This window comes from Giraffa tippelskirchi, chromosome 5, assembly GCF_054371585.1.
Source record: "Giraffa tippelskirchi isolate mGirTip1 chromosome 5, T2T-mGirTip1v1.2.pri, whole genome shotgun sequence".
Classification (NCBI taxonomy): Eukaryota; Metazoa; Chordata; class Mammalia; order Artiodactyla; family Giraffidae; genus Giraffa; species Giraffa tippelskirchi.
Window position 1 is genome coordinate 96,358,657 of NC_137279.1, and position 18,232 is coordinate 96,376,888.

At 43.3% G+C, this 18,232-nt stretch overlaps 1 protein-coding gene and 2 long non-coding RNA genes across 3 annotated transcripts in view; 2 read left to right on the forward strand and 1 right to left on the reverse strand.

Annotated features, from left to right (window-relative positions):
- Positions 1-14,477, reverse strand: part of IVL (involucrin) — a 33,731-nt gene extending 19,254 nt beyond the window's left edge. The window contains exon 1 of the mRNA XM_081485642.1: positions 14,315-14,477. The gene's annotated coding sequence lies outside the window, so the exon portion shown is untranslated. The remainder of the gene's footprint in view (positions 1-14,314) is intronic.
- LOC145504569 (uncharacterized) lies at positions 5,001-14,433 on the forward strand. Its single transcript, XR_014052307.1, has 2 exons — positions 5,001-10,070; positions 11,948-14,433. It is a non-coding gene; the product is annotated as an uncharacterized LOC145504569 (long non-coding RNA).
- Positions 14,478-14,685: 208 nt separating the features above from the next.
- Positions 14,686-15,615, forward strand: LOC145504568 (uncharacterized). The gene is made up of 2 exons (XR_014052306.1): positions 14,686-15,024; positions 15,552-15,615. It is a non-coding gene; the product is annotated as an uncharacterized LOC145504568 (long non-coding RNA).
- Positions 15,616-18,232: the final 2,617 nt, after the last annotated feature.

Sequence of the window (18,232 nt, forward strand, 5' to 3'; positions counted from 1 at the left end):
ATAAGAGGAAAGACTTCAAGTTAATGATCTTGGCTTTCATGTTAAAAAAAAACAAGAAAAGAGAAGAACAAAGTAAGCCCAAAGTAAACAGGAGAAGGCAAATAATAAAAGACAGCTCAGATATTAGTGAAATAGAAAAATGAAAACAACAAAACCAATGAAACAAAAAGCTGATTCTTTAAGAAGATTGATAAAATTAGCCAACCTACACATGAAAAAAAGGGAGAAGATATAAATTACCAATATCAGAAATGAAAAGTCACCTTACTACAAATTCCACAGGTATTAAAAAATGGTAAACACATTTTATAAAAAACTTTATGTCAATAAATTTTAAAATAGATAACATGATTAAATTTCTTAAAAATTGACAAAGTTTATTCAAAAGGAAATAGATAATCTGAAAACTCTAAATCAGTTAGAGAAATTATATTTTAAATTAAAAATTTTCCAGGAAGGGACTGACAGTAATAGGCCACAAGGGAAATTTCAGGGTCAGAATGTACTAGTAGTCACAAGGGGTATACATTTGATATAAATCATCAAGCTAAACACTTAAAACAGGTATATTTTTATTACTTGTAATTTATACTTCAGTAAAGTTGATTTTAAAAGTTTGAGCAAAAAAAAAACTTCCCATGAAGGAGCACTGGTGAATTCTACCAAATGTCTAAGGAAAAGATTACATCAAATTATCCACAAGCTACTCCAGAAAGTTGAAAAGAAAGGACTACTTCTCACTTCATAAGGACATTGTTTTGACACCAAAGCCAGACAAAGACAAGACAAGAAAAGGAAGCTGTAGACCAGTATCCCTTATTAACATAGAGACAGAGAAAGTAACAAGATTTTAGCAAATCAAATGTAAACACAGTAAAAAAAAAAAAAGACTAAACAACCCAATCAGATAGGGTTTGCCAAAGGAATGCAAGGTTGTTTTACCATCAAAAATCAATCAGTGTAATTCACCATATTAACAGACTAAAGAAAACTCAACTATATGATCATTTCAATAGATGGAGAAAAAAGCAGTTTTCGAAATTCGACGTTTATAGAAAAATCCTATGAAATTTACATGAAGCTACTAAAACTAAGAAGCAGTATACAAGATTGCTATACAAAAACAATTGCATGTTAATATACTAACTGTTGACTAAAAAATAGAGTCACAACCTGAAAGTAGAGAGTTATTTTATTTGGTGGGAATGTTTAGGGCTCTGAGCCAGGGAGACAGCATCTCAGTAGCTCTGAGAAAACTGCTTCAAGGAGGTGGGGAGAAGTCAGGCTATATACAAGTTTGCCACAAAGGGAGCAGGCAGTCTGAACGTCGAAGATCAGGTATCAAGCTAAGGAATTTAGTATTCTGTGTATGGGAAGATGCAAGCCTCTGGGCTCACTGAATTCATTTCCCTCATATGCACTTCAGCTATCTGGGGCCAAGTTGTGTTTCCTTGTTCACCTTGCTCCTTGTTCCTCAGCAATCACTGTGGGGGTGGCAGCATCTGCTGGATTGCCGTTTTGGGAGCCCTCATTCACATTTGGAGGCCAGAAATAGCAGATGGCTGTGACATTTCCTGATCATTAATATGGCAGCACTGTTTACAATAGCCAGGACATGGAAGCAACCTAGATGTCCATCAGCAGACGAATGGATAAGGAAGCTGTGGTACATATACACAATGGAATATTACTCAGCCATTAAAAAAAATACATTTGAATCGGTTCTACTGAGATGGATGAAACTGGAGCCCATTATACAGAGTGAAGTAAGCCAGAAAGAAAAACAACAATACAGTATACTAATGCATATATATGGAATTTGAAAGATGGTAACGATAACCCTATATGCGAGACAGAATAAGAGACACAGATGCATAGAACAATTTTATGGACTCTGAGGGAGAAGGTGAGGGTGGGATGTTCTGGGAGGATAGCATTGAAACATGTATATTATCATATGTGAAACAGAACACCATTCCATGTTCGATGCGTGAGACAAGGGCTCAGGGCCGGGGCAATGGGATGATCCAGAAGGATGGGATGGGGAGGGAGGTGGGTGGGGGGTCCAGGAAGGGGAACACATGTAAACCCATGGCTGATTCATGTCAATGTATGGCAAACACTATTACAATATTGTAAAGTAATTAGCCCCCAACTAAAATAAATAAATTTACAAAAAAAAAAATATGGTAGGAGATATTTTCATTTCACATAACAATGAATAACCAGAAATTGAAATAAAAATACCATTTACATTATGATAAAAATGTGTGAAATACCTAGGGAAAAAACAGACAAAATATGTGCAAAATCTTTTCACTGAAAGCTACAAAACTTAAAAAGAAATTAAAACGACCTAAATAAATGGAGAGCTAGTCCATGTTTATGAATGGAAAGACTTTATATTGTTAAGATATTCATTCCTCTCCAATTTAATCTATAGATTTAATTCAATCCCAGTTCAAAAATCTCAGCAGACTTTCTTTTTTTGTAGAAATGGACAAGTTTATTGTAAAATTCATATGGGAATGCAAAGAACCTAGAGTAACTACAGCAACTTTGAAAAAGGACAAAATTAGAGGACTTACATTATTTGACTTCAAGATACTATAAAGCTATAGTAAATAATAAAAAAATGTCAGGAAGGACAAATAGATCAATGCAACAAAATAAGAATTCAGAGGTAAATAAAAACAAATACGGTCAGATGATTTTTGACAAAACTGCAAAGGCAATTCAATAAAGAAAGGATAGTCTAGAGCAATTGAATATCCATGGATTCCCCTCCATACTCCCCCATTCACAAAAAAAAAAAAGGATCTTTGTCCGAAGCTTTCACCATATATAAAAAGTAACTTACAGAAGAACATGTAGGAAAAATTTTTCTGTCCTAGGATTAGGCAAAGATTTCTTAGATATGACACCAAAAACAAGATCCATAAAAGAAAAAAATTAATTGGATTTTATCAAAATTAAGAACACCTCCTCTATGAAAGAAACTGTGAAAGAGAATGAAAAGATAATCCACAGACTGGGGGAAATATGTGCAGATAGCTTACCTGATAAAGGACTTGTATCTCTCTCTCTCTATATATATATATAGTTTTATATATATATATATAATATATATATATATATATATTTATATGTCTTAGTTCAGTTCAGTCGCTCAGTCATGTCCAACTCTTTGCGACCCCATGAACCGTAGCACACCAGGCCTCCCTGTCCATCACCAACTCCCAGAGCCTACCCAAACCCATGTCCATTGAGTCAGTGATGCCATCCAACCATCTCATCCTCTGTCGTCCCCTTCTCCTCCTGCCCTCAATCCTTCCCAGCATCAGGGTCTTTTCAAATGAGTCAGCTGTTTGCATCAGGTGGCCAAACTATTGGAGTTTCAGCCTCAACATCAGTCCTTCCAGTGAACACCCAGGACTGATCTCCTTTAGGATGGACTGGTTGGATCTCCTTGCAGTCCAAGGGACTCTCAAGAGTCTTCTCCAACACCACAGTTCAAAAGCATCAATTATTCTGCACTCAGGTTTCTTTATAGTCCAACTCTCACATCCATACATGACTACTGGAAAAACCATAGCCTTGACTAGATGTACCTATGTTGACAAAGTAATGTCTCCACTTTTTAATATGCTGTCTAGGTTGGTCATAACTTTCCTTCCAAGGAGTAAGCGTCTTTTAATTTCATGGCTACAATCACCATCTGCAGCGATTTTGGAGCCCAGAAAAATGAAGTCAGCCACTGTTTCCACTGTTTCCCCATCTGTTTGCCATGAAATGATGGGACCGGATGCTATGATCTTAGTTTTCTGAATGCTGAGCTTTAAGCCAACTTTTTCACTCTCCTCTTTCACTTCCATCAAGAGGCACTTTAGTTCTTCACTTTCTGCCGTAAGGGTGGTGTCATCTGCATATCTGAGGTTATTAATATTTCTCCCGGCAATCTTGATTCCAGCTTGTGCTTCCTCCAGCCCAGCATTTCTCATGATGTACTCTGTATATAAGTTAAATAAGTAGGGTGACAATATACAGCTTTGACGTACTCCTTTTCCTATTTGGAACCAATCTGTTGTTCCACGTCCAGTTCTAACTGTTGCTTCTTGACCTGCACCCAGATTTCTCAGGAGGCAGGTCAGGTGGTCTAGTATTCCCATCTCTTGAAGAATTTTCCACAGTTTCTTGTGATCCACACAGTCAAAGGCTTTGGCGTAGTCAGTAAAGCAGAAATAGATGTTTTTCTGGAACTCTCTTGCTTTTTCGATGATCCAGCAGATGTTGGCAATTTGATCTCTAGTTCCTCTGCCTTTTCTAAAACCAGCTTGAACATCTGGAATTTCACGGCTCACGTATTGCTGAAATCTGGCTTGGAGAACTTTGAGCATTACTTTACTAACGTGTGATATGAGTACAATTGTGCAGTAGTTTGAGCGTTCTTTGGCATTGCCGTTCTTTGGGATTGGAATGGAAACGGACCTTTTCCGGTCCTGTGACCACTGCTGAGTTTTCCAAGTTTGCTGACATATTGAGTGCAGCACTTTCACAGCATCAACTTTCAGGATTTGAAATAGCTCAACTGAAATTCCATCACCTCCACTAGCTTTGTTCTTAGTGATGCTTCCTAAGGCCCACATGACTTCACATTCCAGAATGCCTGGCTCTAGGTGAGTGTGAGTGATCACACCATCATGATTATCTGGGTCGTGGAAATCTTTCTTGTACAGTTCTTCTGTGTATTCTTGCCACCTCTTCTTACTATCTTCTGCTTCTGTTAGGTCCATACAGTTTCTATCCTTTATTGTGCCCATCTTTGCATGAAATGTTCCCTTGGTATCTCTAGTTTTCTTGACGAGATCTCTAGTCTTTCCCATTCTGTTGCTTTCCTCTATTTCTTTGCATTGATCACTGGGGAAGGCTTTCTTATCTCTCCTTGCTATTCTTTGGAACTCTGCATTCAAATGGGTATATCTTTCCTTTTCTCCTTTGCTTTTCACTTCTCTTCTTTTCCCAGCTATTTGTAAGGCCTCCTCAGAAAGCCATTTTACTTTTTTTGCATTTCTTTTTCTTGGGGATGGTCTTGATTCCTGCCTCCTGTACAATGTCACAAACCTCTGTCCATAGTTCTTCAGGCACTCTGTCTATCGGATCTGATTCCTTGAATCTATTTGCCACTTCCACTGTATAATCGTAAGGGAGTTGATTTAGGTCATGTCTGAATAGGCTAGTGATTTTCCCTGCTTTCTTCAATTTAAGTCTAAATTTGGCAATAAGGAGTTCATGATCTGAGCTAAAGTCAGCTCCTGGTCTTGTTTTTGCTGACTGTATAGAGTTCGCCATCTTCAGCTGCAAAGAATATAATCAATCTGATTTTGGTGTTGACCATCTGGTGATGTCCATGTGCAGAGTCTTCTCTTCTATTGTTGGAAGAGGGTGTTTGCCATGACCAGTGTGTTTTCTTGGCAGAACTCTGTTAGCCTTTGCCCTGCTTCATTCTGTACTCCAAGGCCAAATTTGCCTGTTACTCCACGTGTTTCTTGACTTCCTACTTTTGCATTCCAGTCCCCTATAATGAAAAGGACATCTTTTTGGGGTGTTCTAGAAAGTCTTGTAGATCTTCATAGAACCATTCAACTTCAACTTCTTCAGTGTTACTGGTCAGGGCATAGACTTGGATTACCGTGATATTGAATGGTTTGTCTTGGAAATGAACAGAGATCATTCTGTTGTTATTGAGTTTGCATCCAAGTACTGCATTTCAGACTCTTTTGCTGACTATGATGGCTGCTCCATTTCTTCTAATGGATCCTGCTCACAGTAGTAGATATAATGGTCATCTGAATTAAATTCACCCATTCCAGTCCATCTTAGTTTGCTGATTCCTAGAATGTCGACATTCACTCTTGCCATCTCCTGTTTGACCACTTCCAATTTGCCTTGATTCATGGACCTAACATTCCAGGTTCCTATGCAATATTGCTCTTTACAGCATCAAACCTTGCTTCTATCACCATCCACAACTGGGTGTTGTTTTGCTTTGGCTCCATCCCTTCATTCTTTTTGGACTTATTTCTCCACTGATCTCCAATAGCAATATTGGGCACCCACCAACCTGGGGAGTTCATCTTTCAGTGTCCCATCTTTTTGCCTTTTCATACTGTTTATGGGGTTCTCAAGGCAAGAATACTGAAGTGGCTTGCCATGCCCTTCTCCAGTGGACCACATTCTGTCAGACCTCTCCACCATGACCCGTCCGTCTTGGGTGGCCCCACACAGCCTGGCTTATTTTCATTGAGTTAGACAAGGTTGTGGTCCATGTGATCAGATTGGCTAGTTGTCTGTGATTGTGGTTTCAGTCTGTCTGCCCTCTGATGCCCTCTGTCAGCGCCTACTGTCTTCCTTGGGTTTCTGTTACCTCGGACATGGGTATATATATCTATATATCTATATCTATATCTATCTATCTATCTATATATAGTTATCCCATACCGGCTTCCTTGATAACTCAGATGGTAAATAATCTGCCTGGAATGCAGGAGACCCCGGTTTGATTCCTAGGTCAGGAAGATCTGCTGGAGAAGGGATAGGCTACCCATTCCAGTGTTCTTGGACTTCCCTTATGGTTCAGCTGGTAAAGAAACAACATATTTGTTGTTCAGTCACTCAGTTGTAACCCCATGTGTTGCAGGAAGGGGGGCCCCTTACAGGGCCCAAAACTGGGCTTTTGTCTACCATTCAGAAATGATTTGTCCGAGGAGACACATGTGACAAATCTCTTGACAAAGCAAGAGATTTTATTGGGAAAGGGCACCCAGGCAGAGAGCAGTAGGGTAAGGGAACTCAGGAGAACTGCTCTGCCAAGTGGCTGTCTTGGGTTTTATGGCGATGGGATTAGTTTCTGGATTGTCTTTAGCCAATCGTTCTAAGTCAGAGTCCTTCCTGGTGGTGCATGTCTTGTTCAGCCAAGATGGATGCCAGCGAGAAGGATTCTGGGAGGTGATCGAACGTATGGTGTCTCCTTTTGACCTTTCCCGAACTCCACAAGTTGGCGGTGGCTTATTAGTTCCGTGTTCTTTACCAGGACCTCCTGTCATAAAACAACTCATGCAAATGGTTACTATGGTGCCTGGCCAGGGTGGATGGTTTTAGTCAGTGTGCTTTCCCTAACACATGAACTTTGCAACCCCATGGACTGCAGTATGCCAGGCTTTCCTGTCCTTCACTATCTCCTGAAGTTTACTCAAACTCAAGTCCATTGAATTGATGATGCCATCCAACCATCTCATCCTCTGTCATCCCCTTCTCCTCCTGCCTTCAATCTTTCACAGCATCAGGGTCTTTCCAATGAGTTGGCTGTTCATATTAGGTGGCCAAAGAATTGGAGCTTCAGCATGGGTCCTTCCAATGACTTTTTATGGTTGGTTTCCTTTATGATTGATTGATCTCCTTGCTGTGCAAAGGACTCTCAAGAGTCTTCTCTAGCTCTATAGTTAGAAAGCATCAATTCTTTGGCACTCAGCCTTCTTTATGGTCCAACTCGCACATTTCTATGTGACTACTGGAAAAACCATAGCTTAAACTATATGGACTTTTGTCAGCAAAGTAGTGCCTCTGCTTTTTTAATATGCTATTTAGGTTTGTCATAGTTTTTCTTCCAAAGAGCAAGCATCTTTTAATTTCATAGCCCACTTTTTAATATCTCAGAATTCCATCATAAGAAACTAAACATCTCAGTAAAGTACTGGAGGAAATATTAGAAAAGATTCACCAAAGAAGATATATGGAGACAAGTGACCATATGGAAAGATGTTCATACCAGTAGCCATTAAGGAAATGCAAATTAAACTCAATGAAATAACACTGCATATCCATTAGAATATTGAAAAATAGAAAGATGTGCAGCAACCAGAATTCTGATATATATCCAATGGGAATGTAAAATGGCCAACCATTTTGGAAAACAGTTGGGCAGTTTCTTAATAAGTAAAACATACACCTACCTTGTAACAGCCATTCTAGTCTTTTAGGCCTTAAGAGAAATGAAAGCATAGCCCATCCAAAGACTTGTCATGAATGTGCAGGGAAGCTTTATTTGTAATAGTCAAAACCTGGAAACAATCCAAGTGTCCATCAATAGATTAATGGGTAAACAAAATGTGGGTATTATCCATACAATGAGGGCATTTACTACCCAGCAATAAAAAGGAATGAACAACTGATACATGCAACAACTTGTTTGAATCTCAAAGTAGCTTTGCTGAGTGAAAGAAGCCAGGCATAAGGGAATATATACTGGATGATTCTCTTTATATAAAATTCTTGAAAATTCAAACTCATTTATGGGGACCCAAAGTAGATCAGTTGTTTTCTGGGATTGGTGGACAGGGAGGATCATGAGGGAGGAATTATCGAAGGGCATTAGAAAAGTGTTAGAAGGAATGGACATAGCAGTTGTATACCAAGAATACAGGAAAAAGTGATGTTCACAGTGTAGTGAATGGGGCTGATTTCTCTGTTTCTACCTGTGCACCTAGATTAACTGAGCTGTGTTTTGTGGGCAAATTGTTTTATCATGGTAACTCCTTTGGAGGGAAAAAGGGACCTGGTGACTGATAGAGAAGTTTGAGGAGAATCATGCATTGCGTATCCATGATGTGTCAGATCCAATGTTAAGTGCTTTAAATGAATGATCCTATTTCATTCTCATAAAAACCCTTTGAAGCACCATTACTCTCATTTTACAGATGAGGAAATGGAGCCTGAGAGGGTCCAACAACTTGCTTCACCGTTGCAGAGCTGATATTGATGCCATAAGTCACTGCTGCCTGGGCCAGTCACAGTGCTGTGCTGAGTCCTGGGAGCTCTGGTTCTAGGAAGATCTTGGGGGTAAGTGAGGGGAATCATTCCTTGGCACGTGTTTTTGCTGGTTTGACCTCAAATGTGTTGCCCCAGGACCCAGGGGCACTGGAATTCCTTCACTTAGGGTGACTGACCTCCTCCACCCCTCTTCTCCTGGGACTGGAGGGATTCCTGAACATGGAACTTTTATTTTAAAACCAGGATTTTAAAACCAGGATCAGTCACTCTAATTCTGGCTCAGCAGAGGGCTTGTGCTTCCAGACTCTGGTTTTCTGGGTCCTGGGTGCCTTCATGACATGCATAGCACATTTTCCTGGGCTTAGGCCAGACAAGTGAGATGGTTTCAATGGTTTCACAGGTAGAGGAGGAAAGAGAGGCGATTTTCTTTATTGCTCTTTTATTTTTGTGCTATCTAATGTCAGGATCACTAGGCAAGATGGTTCTAGCTTTTTCAACCTCCCATTTCCAACTGGGGCCTCACAAGGTTTGGGGGCTATGAAGGGAGGTGGGGCTTCTGGTTGGGAATAAATGGTGGTCACTGAGAAACAGCTTTTCTAAAGGTAGATCTAGCCTGATGCTGCTGGGTGACGGGTATGGCCCGTCTACTTATTTGGAACAATCTACTTGTCTGGTTACTTCTGCCCCCCGGGACTTTTGGGCCCTTGCTTCGGGCTTTGGGACTGCTGTTGAGTTTGGGAGTTGTTCTGAGTTTGGGGTGCAGCAGGATCGGGCTCCTTATTAAGGCAAGTACACTCAGGCTTGGGGTCCAAACAGCAGCACGGCTTTGATGGGCAGCATGGGTTGCATTTTGATGGGCAGCTTGGATTGCATTTTGGGGGGCAGCTTGGACTGCATTTTGAGGGGCAGCTTGGGCTGCATTTTGGCGGGCAGCTTGGATTGCATTTTGGTTGGTCGCACATCTTCTCAAGTTTTGCGGGTCCTAGAACAAAAAGATTTTCAGAGAAAAAGCTGGCTGTCTGCATTCCCTCACTCCTTCTTTGACCCCCAGGTACACCAGTCTTCAGAGTGATGACATAGACAAAGGCTGGGAAATCAGGCCTACATGTTCAGAGGGAACCCAGTCCCACAGAGCTGTGCTTTCATTTGGGTCAGTGAGCTGGTTCCTCATTGGGCTGTGCTCAGTTGCTCAGTGGTATCTGACTCTTTGCAACCCCGTGGACTGTAGTCCACCAGGCTCCTCTGTCCATGGGATTCTCCAGGCAAGAATACTGGAGTGGGTTGCCGTTCCCTTCTCCAGGGGATCTTCCTGACCCAGGATCGAACCTGCATCTCCTACGTCTCCTACATTTGCAGGTGGGCTCTTTACCACTAGTGCCACCTGGGGAGCCCCAAAGGGAGTCATTTTCCCAATGGAAAAGGAAAGGCCAGAATATGTAATAATTTTGCCTGGGGTCTCTCGGCTAATGAGGAAGAGTATGACCCTTGGCAATCGAGTCTGAGTCGAGTGGTGAGCACTTCACAAACATCATGTCATGAATGATTGCAGCCAACCTGAGAGGTCGATGTTTTCACTCCATTTTACCTATAAGTAAAACTGAGGTTCAGTGATCTACCTCAGTTGCTGTTAGGTAGATTCAAAGCAGTTTCCATCCCCACTCAGAGCATATGCTTGGTCTGGTGTCCTTGGTCTGGTGCTACCCAGAAGCGCAGGTGCCATGAGAATCTTGCTAGATGACTCACTGACCAGTCCTGAAAGCACCACCTCCTCCCGTTCTCCCCAGGGAATAAGAAGTCTCTGCCTTGGGGGCCCTTCCAGCAAGAGGAAATGGAGAGGCCACTGCTCTTGGCATGGAGGGCCAAGATCCAGGCTGGCTCTATGACTCCTGAGCCAAAGAGTGAAGCAGTTCTCTTCACCTCTCTGACCTTTATCTCTTCCTCTATGCTGGGACAGTGTTGGCAATGCAGAGGGGGTAACTGAACCCTGTAAGTGTCCTCAGACTCACCCACTCAGGACTTTTGTAATCTTCCAATTCTTTTAGGAGTAGGAAAAACCCAAACAACTCTTTTCTTTGCATCTTACCAACCCACCTTCCTCCTACCCAGGAAATCCAGGAATGTTCTCCTTACATCCACAGGCATAGGACCCAATATATGGCCCCTGGGGCAGCCCCTCTGGTTTCTGCCCACTACCCCTTTATGAACATGGATGAATGCCACTGGGAGGCCCCAGAGCAGGACAGATGGTCTAGAAGTGGCCAGGAGTCAGTAGACAGAGAGTCCTCTAGCCTTGGAGGAGATGCGGAGGAGGGGAAATAAGCATGTACCCCAATTGGGGGCTTATCCCACAAGGCCACAGACCCCTGTAGGCAGATGCTGGGTCTGTCAGAGGTGGGTATGAGAGCTGGTCACCAGGGTGGAGAAGGGTGAATATGGGAGTTCATCTGACAACTGCTGAGATCAACTGCTTCTACCCTCCAGCCTCCAGCATCCAAAGATAAGCCTCTTTTTTTAAAAAAAAAAATTTTTCTTGTTTGCTTGGCCTGTGGGATTTGAGGTCCCCAACCAGGGAGCAAACCTTGCCCCATGCGGCGAAAGTGCAGAGTCCTAACCATTGGGCCACCAGGAAGTTCCCTCCATACTGTTTTGTTTTAAACTGAACCAGTTATTGCTGTGGGTTTTCCACTAGACACACACACTCAAATGCCTCTGTGTGTGTGTGTGTGTGTATGAGTGTGTGTTTATACAGAAGCACAAGCACAGGAAGGAAGAACTTGAATATTCTGGCCAGGGCTGTGTGGCTGCATCAAATTGAGATTTTGTTGTATTTGTTCATCAGGCTTTAAAACTGGAGCCTGTGTGAACAGCTCCAATGGAACTTACTTCTATTCTGGCCTCAGTCCCTCCTTCTAGTGGATTCTTCCCTGTTCTCTGTCCCAACCTTGCTCTGCCATCTGCCACCCTCTCCCCTAGTGGCTCAGATGGTAAAGAATCTGCCTGCAATGCAGAAGACCCAGGTTCGATCCCTGGGTCAGGAAGATCCCCGGGAGAAGGAAATGGTAACCACTGCAGTTTTCTTGCCTGGAGAATCCCATGGACAGAGGAGCCTGATGGGCTATAGTCTGTGGGTCACAAAGAATCAGACACAACTGAGTGACTAACACACCATCTCCCAGCCCTGCTCCAAATACTCCACGTGCTAAGAAAGCCATGGTTCTCATCTGTTTGCTCTTTTCTGTGTCCTGGGATAGGGGGCCTCCTGGGTATAGGAGGTATGAATCCCCTTGCAACAAAGACTTCCTGAGGGTTCCCTGAGTAGGGAAGGAAAGGCTTACCAGCCCCTTCTTGCCAATGAAGGCAGCTCTAGTTCATGGAAGCTGTGCAGGATTTACATGTTAGGTGGTTCCTGAGGCAGACCTGTCCGGTGACCCATTTTGCTGTAAGCCCAGGGCCTCAGCTGTCTCAGATGATGGGTGTCAGGCTCTTAGCTCAGCCCTTTCATCTGGGGCTCCACCTCACTCAGCTCAGGTGTGCAAGCCAGGCCCCAGTGAGCCAGGTGTGGCTGACACCTCCGCCCAGCTCAGCCTCTCTCCATCCACTTTCAGAACTGCCAGAGCCTCGTCTTGGGGTTCTTCTGTGGGAAGGAGTCCCCAGCATGTGCCTGAAGAGGGGCTGTCACTGTGCTGCTTGTTGCTGTCTTGAGGACAGACTGAAGGGACTCCCATTTGGGGTCCACTATGCTGTGCAACTCCGAGCTGGAGCACCAGAGTGAAAGATATATGAGAAGGAAGCATCACCTCACAGGGTCCCTACCACTGGGTCTGCACCCTCCACAGTCTCCCAAGTCCCTGGCCATCTGGCTGCAGCCTCAACTGTGTCAGCGGCAGGTTCCCACATGAGAGGCAAAAGTGACTCCTGGAGTAGGGTGTTGGCCTCAATTCCCTTGTGACTCTATGCCTGCCAGTTATTCGGGAATTGATTCTGTCATCCAGGGAGAGGTTTCTGCTTAGTTTTAAGCACACGACGCAGGACCAGAACTCCTAAGGGGTGGGAGTAGGGGACAAGTCACACAGTCCCTCCCTTCAGGTCAGGAGACGCTGCAGAGAGGTTGAGGTGACAGAGACCTGCCCTGTCCATGCCCTGACTTGCCTGGGAAGAAGAGGAAGGAGAGGAAAGGCAAAGGGAGACACACAGCCAGGAAAACAGAACGCAGACATCAGCAGGGAAATGGGAAAAAAGAGAGGAGAGTTAAGGTCCATGGAGCCTTGCTCTCTGCCTCCTTTATGGTCTTTGAAGCTGTTTGACAGAAAGTCTGTGTGCACTTGGGCGCCCTGCAGCCCTGGAGAGTGAGCTTCTGTGTGTGTGTGTGTGTGTGCGCACATGTGTATGCACACATATGTGTGTTCTGGGAGGCTGGTATATGACTCAGGCTCCTTGTTGTCTGAACCTGTCCCCTCTGTCCCCCGAGGGGCCAGACCTGAGATCAGGGAAAAGGAGGTGGAGTTGGAAGGGGGTGAGGAGTGGGTGGTGGGGTGGACGGTAAGCCCTTTAAAACTTTTTCCATTGCTTTTCTCTGAGCATGTTTTGGTTTCTTCACAGTTTCTTCTCCCTGCCTCTCTGTCTGTCACTGTTTTCCATTCTCTCTTCCCTCCTCTATCTCTGTGGTTCACTTTTCTCCCTCTGCAGCCAGTGCCCCTGGGCTGACAGCTGAGAGCCTCCTGTCCACTGGGAAATCCGGTATGTCAGGCCCTACCCTTCCAAGTCCAGGCTGGGCTGTTTCTACAGGAGCAGTTCTCATCCTAGTGACCAAAGGGTTCAGCTGGCTGCTCCCAGTCAGCCCCTCCCAGCACTTCCTCTTTGGGTGGGTCCTGAGAACAAGTCCCCAGTGGAGACAGAGACGTCAAAGATGGAGAGCAGCTTGGGAATGAGTCCTGTGCACTAAAGGGGAGGGAAAGGGCAGTGCCGTCAGGCCCCATGCCTTCCAATGTTCTTTGTTTCCCCGCCTGGAGGATGCGAGGCTGCCCTCTGTTGGACCTCTGCCCACCAGCCCACCTCATCTCCAGCCACTGTTCCTCTGAGCTGTCAGACTGGCCCCAAGCAGATCCTTGCTAAAGTCTGCTGGCCTCTGTCTGGGCCTTTGTACTGCTCTTCCCATGGCCTAGAACACCCATACTTACACTCACTAAATTATACTCAAATCTGAAGTCTCAGCTTACACATCACTCGAGGAAGACATCCCTAACTCACAGGGTCTGTGGCTCGGATATGAGTTCTTCGCATTCTCTGTACTTCTCGCTACATTTTTACCATGATTTCCCTAACTGTCTTCTCTGGTGTGTTGTTTGATGAACACAGGCATCCTCACTGTCCTGCTCGCCACTGTTCTCAGCATCTAACACTGTATAACACTATGTAGACTTCAATACCAAGGAATGAATGAATGGATGAACAGACAGTCAGGAAGACAGGCAAGTTTTCTCCGGGTTACCTGCTCTGGTCACTTCTTTTTTGTCTCTTTTCAATTCGTGCTTCTCAAGCTTGGCTTCCGAAAACTGTCTTCCCTGGACCGGCAGGAGATACGCCCCTTGCTCAGCAGCCTAGTGAGTCCATGACTATCAGGAGCCAAATGGTTTCTGTTCCCTGCTTGTGTCAAGATCCTGAGGTTCTTAGCCTCTATGACCTGTCATGAGTGCGTGTCATCCTCACGCCCAAAGATTCTGTGCTTGTGACCCAGCAGCGCCCCCTGCTGACTGGATAGCAGGGCTCCTGACTCCTCTTGATTTCTTCTCCGCTGAAGGGCACAAGGAGCTCTTGAGCGAACCCATAATTGTTCAATCACCTAAGCTTGACGCACACATATGTATTGAGTGTCTACTGTCTACCAGGCTGTGTCCTGAATGTGAGGTGCACAAGCCAATAGTTCATATTCTCAAAACTCTTCTAATTCGGTGTAGAGACAGGAGATGGGGTCAATACCATGTGATGAGAATGATGGCAGGGGAGCACCCGGGGTCAGGTTTGGGGTCTAGGATGCTTTCAGGAAGGAGTGATGTTTAAGCAGGGATTGGATGGCAACTGAAGATAAGGCGTGGGACCTGGAGATGTGTGAAGGCATTCAGACTCAGAGATGGATAGGATAAACACGGCCTGGGTAGGGGAGAAGCTCGGTGTGACTGGAGCATGGAGGAGAAAGAAGAGGTAAGCTAGGAAAGCGGGTGGATGCTGTTCTGATGAGAGCATTGTACGCTGTGGGAAAGGGCTTGGATTTAACCTGAGGATAAGGAGAGTCACTGAGGGGTTTCAAACCAGAGAGAAACAAGGATCCTTTGGGGGGCAAGGGCTCTATTTTAATCATGTTCCTATGTTTCCAGTATATTCCCAGCACAAACACCACCCACCTCCACCTAGGGCCCTTTGCTCATACTGGCTGGAACAGTCTTCATGACTAACTCCCTCACCTCTTTCAAGTCTTTGCTTATAGGTGGCTTTCTAAATGAAATATTACCACCCTCATCCTCGTATTTAAAACTACTAATCTGCCACTCTTTGCCTCATTTCAATCACCTTAGACAGTTCTATCTTCTTTTCCTTGGTAACTCTTTACATACATACAATACACTTTACATATAATTTCTGTGCTGTGTTTTTGTCTGTTGTCTTTTTTCTCTCACCAAAATGTCATCTCCAAATGGGCAAAGTGTTGTGTTTTTTTTTTTCCCCTGCAGACTCATCTCAAGCTTCTAGAATAGTGTCTGACACATAGGAAATAAACAATGTTGATTGAATTTATGCATGCTGATTGTTTGTTACTCTCTTTTGTGGGTCGTGGTCTCTGCTGTAACTCCCAGCTTCATTTGCCCAAAGTGAGAAACCTGTTTTTTTAAAGTCAGTTCTCAAAACATCATCCAAACTAACAGAATGTGTGCCTTCACAGTCCCACTCCTGCCGCCTATGTTTTTCTTTTTGCCTCTGTCATCATAATTAGGGATGATTATGATAATCTTCCTTAGCCAGATAAGCTTAATTTATTGGTAGTGAGAAAGATTGAGCCCACCTTGTAGGAACTAGTGATGTAAACATTAATGGAACAAATCCTTGTGGTCCTCACATCTTTGTACTGGTCCCTGAGGCCTAGCTTCCAGAAGGTCTCCTTTGATATTATCCACTATTATCATATATTCATTTGGTTCCAAACCCAAAAGGTAGAAAGGATACAGAGTACAATTCCCCCTTGCTACTCCAATTCCTTTAGCCAATAGTAATCTGTTTCTCAGATATCCTTTCAGGATATTTAATGTGCAAAAAGCCACACAAAAACATGTATATATTCCCTTCTTTTAACAAAATAAGAAAAGAAACTCCACATTGTCTTGCTCACTGATTTTTCTCACAACATATTCATTAAGTTGGGGATTTCAGTACATAAAGAGTGCCTTCATTCAGTTTGAAGCCTGAATAATAATATAGAGACACATGCATGCTTCTGTGCGACCCCATGGACTGTAGCCCGCCAGGCTCCTCTGTCCATGGGATTCTACAGGCAAGAGTACTGGAGGCAAAAGTATATGCCCTCCTCCAGGGAATCTTCCCCACCCAGGGTTTGAAATCTTGTTTCTTACGTCTCCTACATTGGCAGGCAGGTTCTTTATCACTAGTGCCACCTGGGAAGTCAGAGACACATGGGAACCCCCAATTTGGGCTCTTGTGAATGACACTATAGTGGCATACCATACACTCTTCATGCCTCGGGGAGTATGGACATAGAATACATTGCCCTAAGTACAGTTGCTTCCTCAGAGGATAAAATTGAGAGACATTTTTCTTCTATAAATGTTCTCCTCAATTTTTCTTCTATAAATGTTTCACAAATTTATATAACTCCTTACAATGTATAAAACTTCATGTTTCCCCACAAACTGACACAATGAATTCATTATTGAACTCATTCACTCTATCAATCCAAAAGTAAAACTGATAATTCAGAGTAGGTTTGAGGTTTTTCTTAGTAAGTCAGCTCAATTCTTTTGTCTAGGAGTCATAATATTTCTGTTTTTGGAAACTGTCCTGTTATGCAATTTACCTAATATTTAATTAGATTGTTGATCATTTTATTATTGATTTGTGGTGTGCATACTATACTGGGAAAATTATCCCATTTTTGTGCATTGAGATGTACAATATCTTTTGGTGTGTTTTTGACCTTGTTAGACTTCAGCCACACATAATTTTTATGTAAATGGTTTTTTCAAAGTGCCTTTGTGTTTGTTATGGTGAACGGTCACATTCTAAGTAGTGTATAAGGACTGAATTGAAACATAATTAGCAAATTTTCTATATGTTTAGAGCTACAAGCAAAAATGAAAGTGCTTGCTATGCAAATAGGCTTTTAGGCAAGTCCCCTGTCTACCTTTCCACCTATCCTGAGTGCCGTCCCTAAACCAGGCATATATTCTGGAACCACCCTCATTTCATTTAGCGAGTTCGTTATCTTTGGGGTCAGTTGCCACCAGCAGCAGAACAAGTACAGGAATCTCTATTCTTCATTATTCTAAACAATCTGTGAACCTCTGAATTTGCGTCAGCTTACTGGGATCTGTAAAAGGCCTGAATGGTGTGGTCAAGGATACTTCCTGAGTCCCTCCATGTGAATGGGAAACAATATTAAAGCTGCAGGCTTTAACTCAAGCCCGTATCTGTCCTCCATTGGACTTTGGAAGAATTGGGTTGGCCAACAAGTTCACTCATGTTATAGAAAAACCAGAACGAACTTTTTGGTCAACCCAATACCTCCTCTCAGTCATGATTCACTTTTAAGAGGTAGAAGTATCACATTCTTTTCCCAAGTCCATGCTGACATCTCAGGTCCAAACTCCAATCAGGAAGAACTACTCCCAGAGATGACTGTAGTTGTCCCTTTTTCTCTTCATCTCCAATTCGCCTCATCAATAGCCAAAATTCAGAAGGCTCTTCAAGATTATGATGCAGCATAAGAATTTCCAGGTAATTCATGACCAAGCATTGCTGCTGCAGTTTAGTTTAAGGCATAGCTTTACTGCCCCCTGGTGGATATAAATATCCTTACAATACTGAAACCATTTCCTCTTCAGTTGCTTTATTGAGGTGTGAATCCAATCACTGTCTCCAGTGTAAGTCCTTCCAGGACAGTGATGTGGTCTATTAGTCTGAGAAACAAAGGTCTCCGTGGCATTACGAGTGTGTGTGAATGTGTGTGTGTCTGTGTGTGTGTGTGTGTGAGACAGCAAGTGAGAGAGCACACCACTATGTCAGTTATCAATTTATTGCTTCTTGGCTTCAAATGCACTCTTTAATATATGCTTTATGATGAACAATGGACATCATGCTCATTTCTCCGTAAAAGTGAGCATGATGTTAAACTTTCTCCATA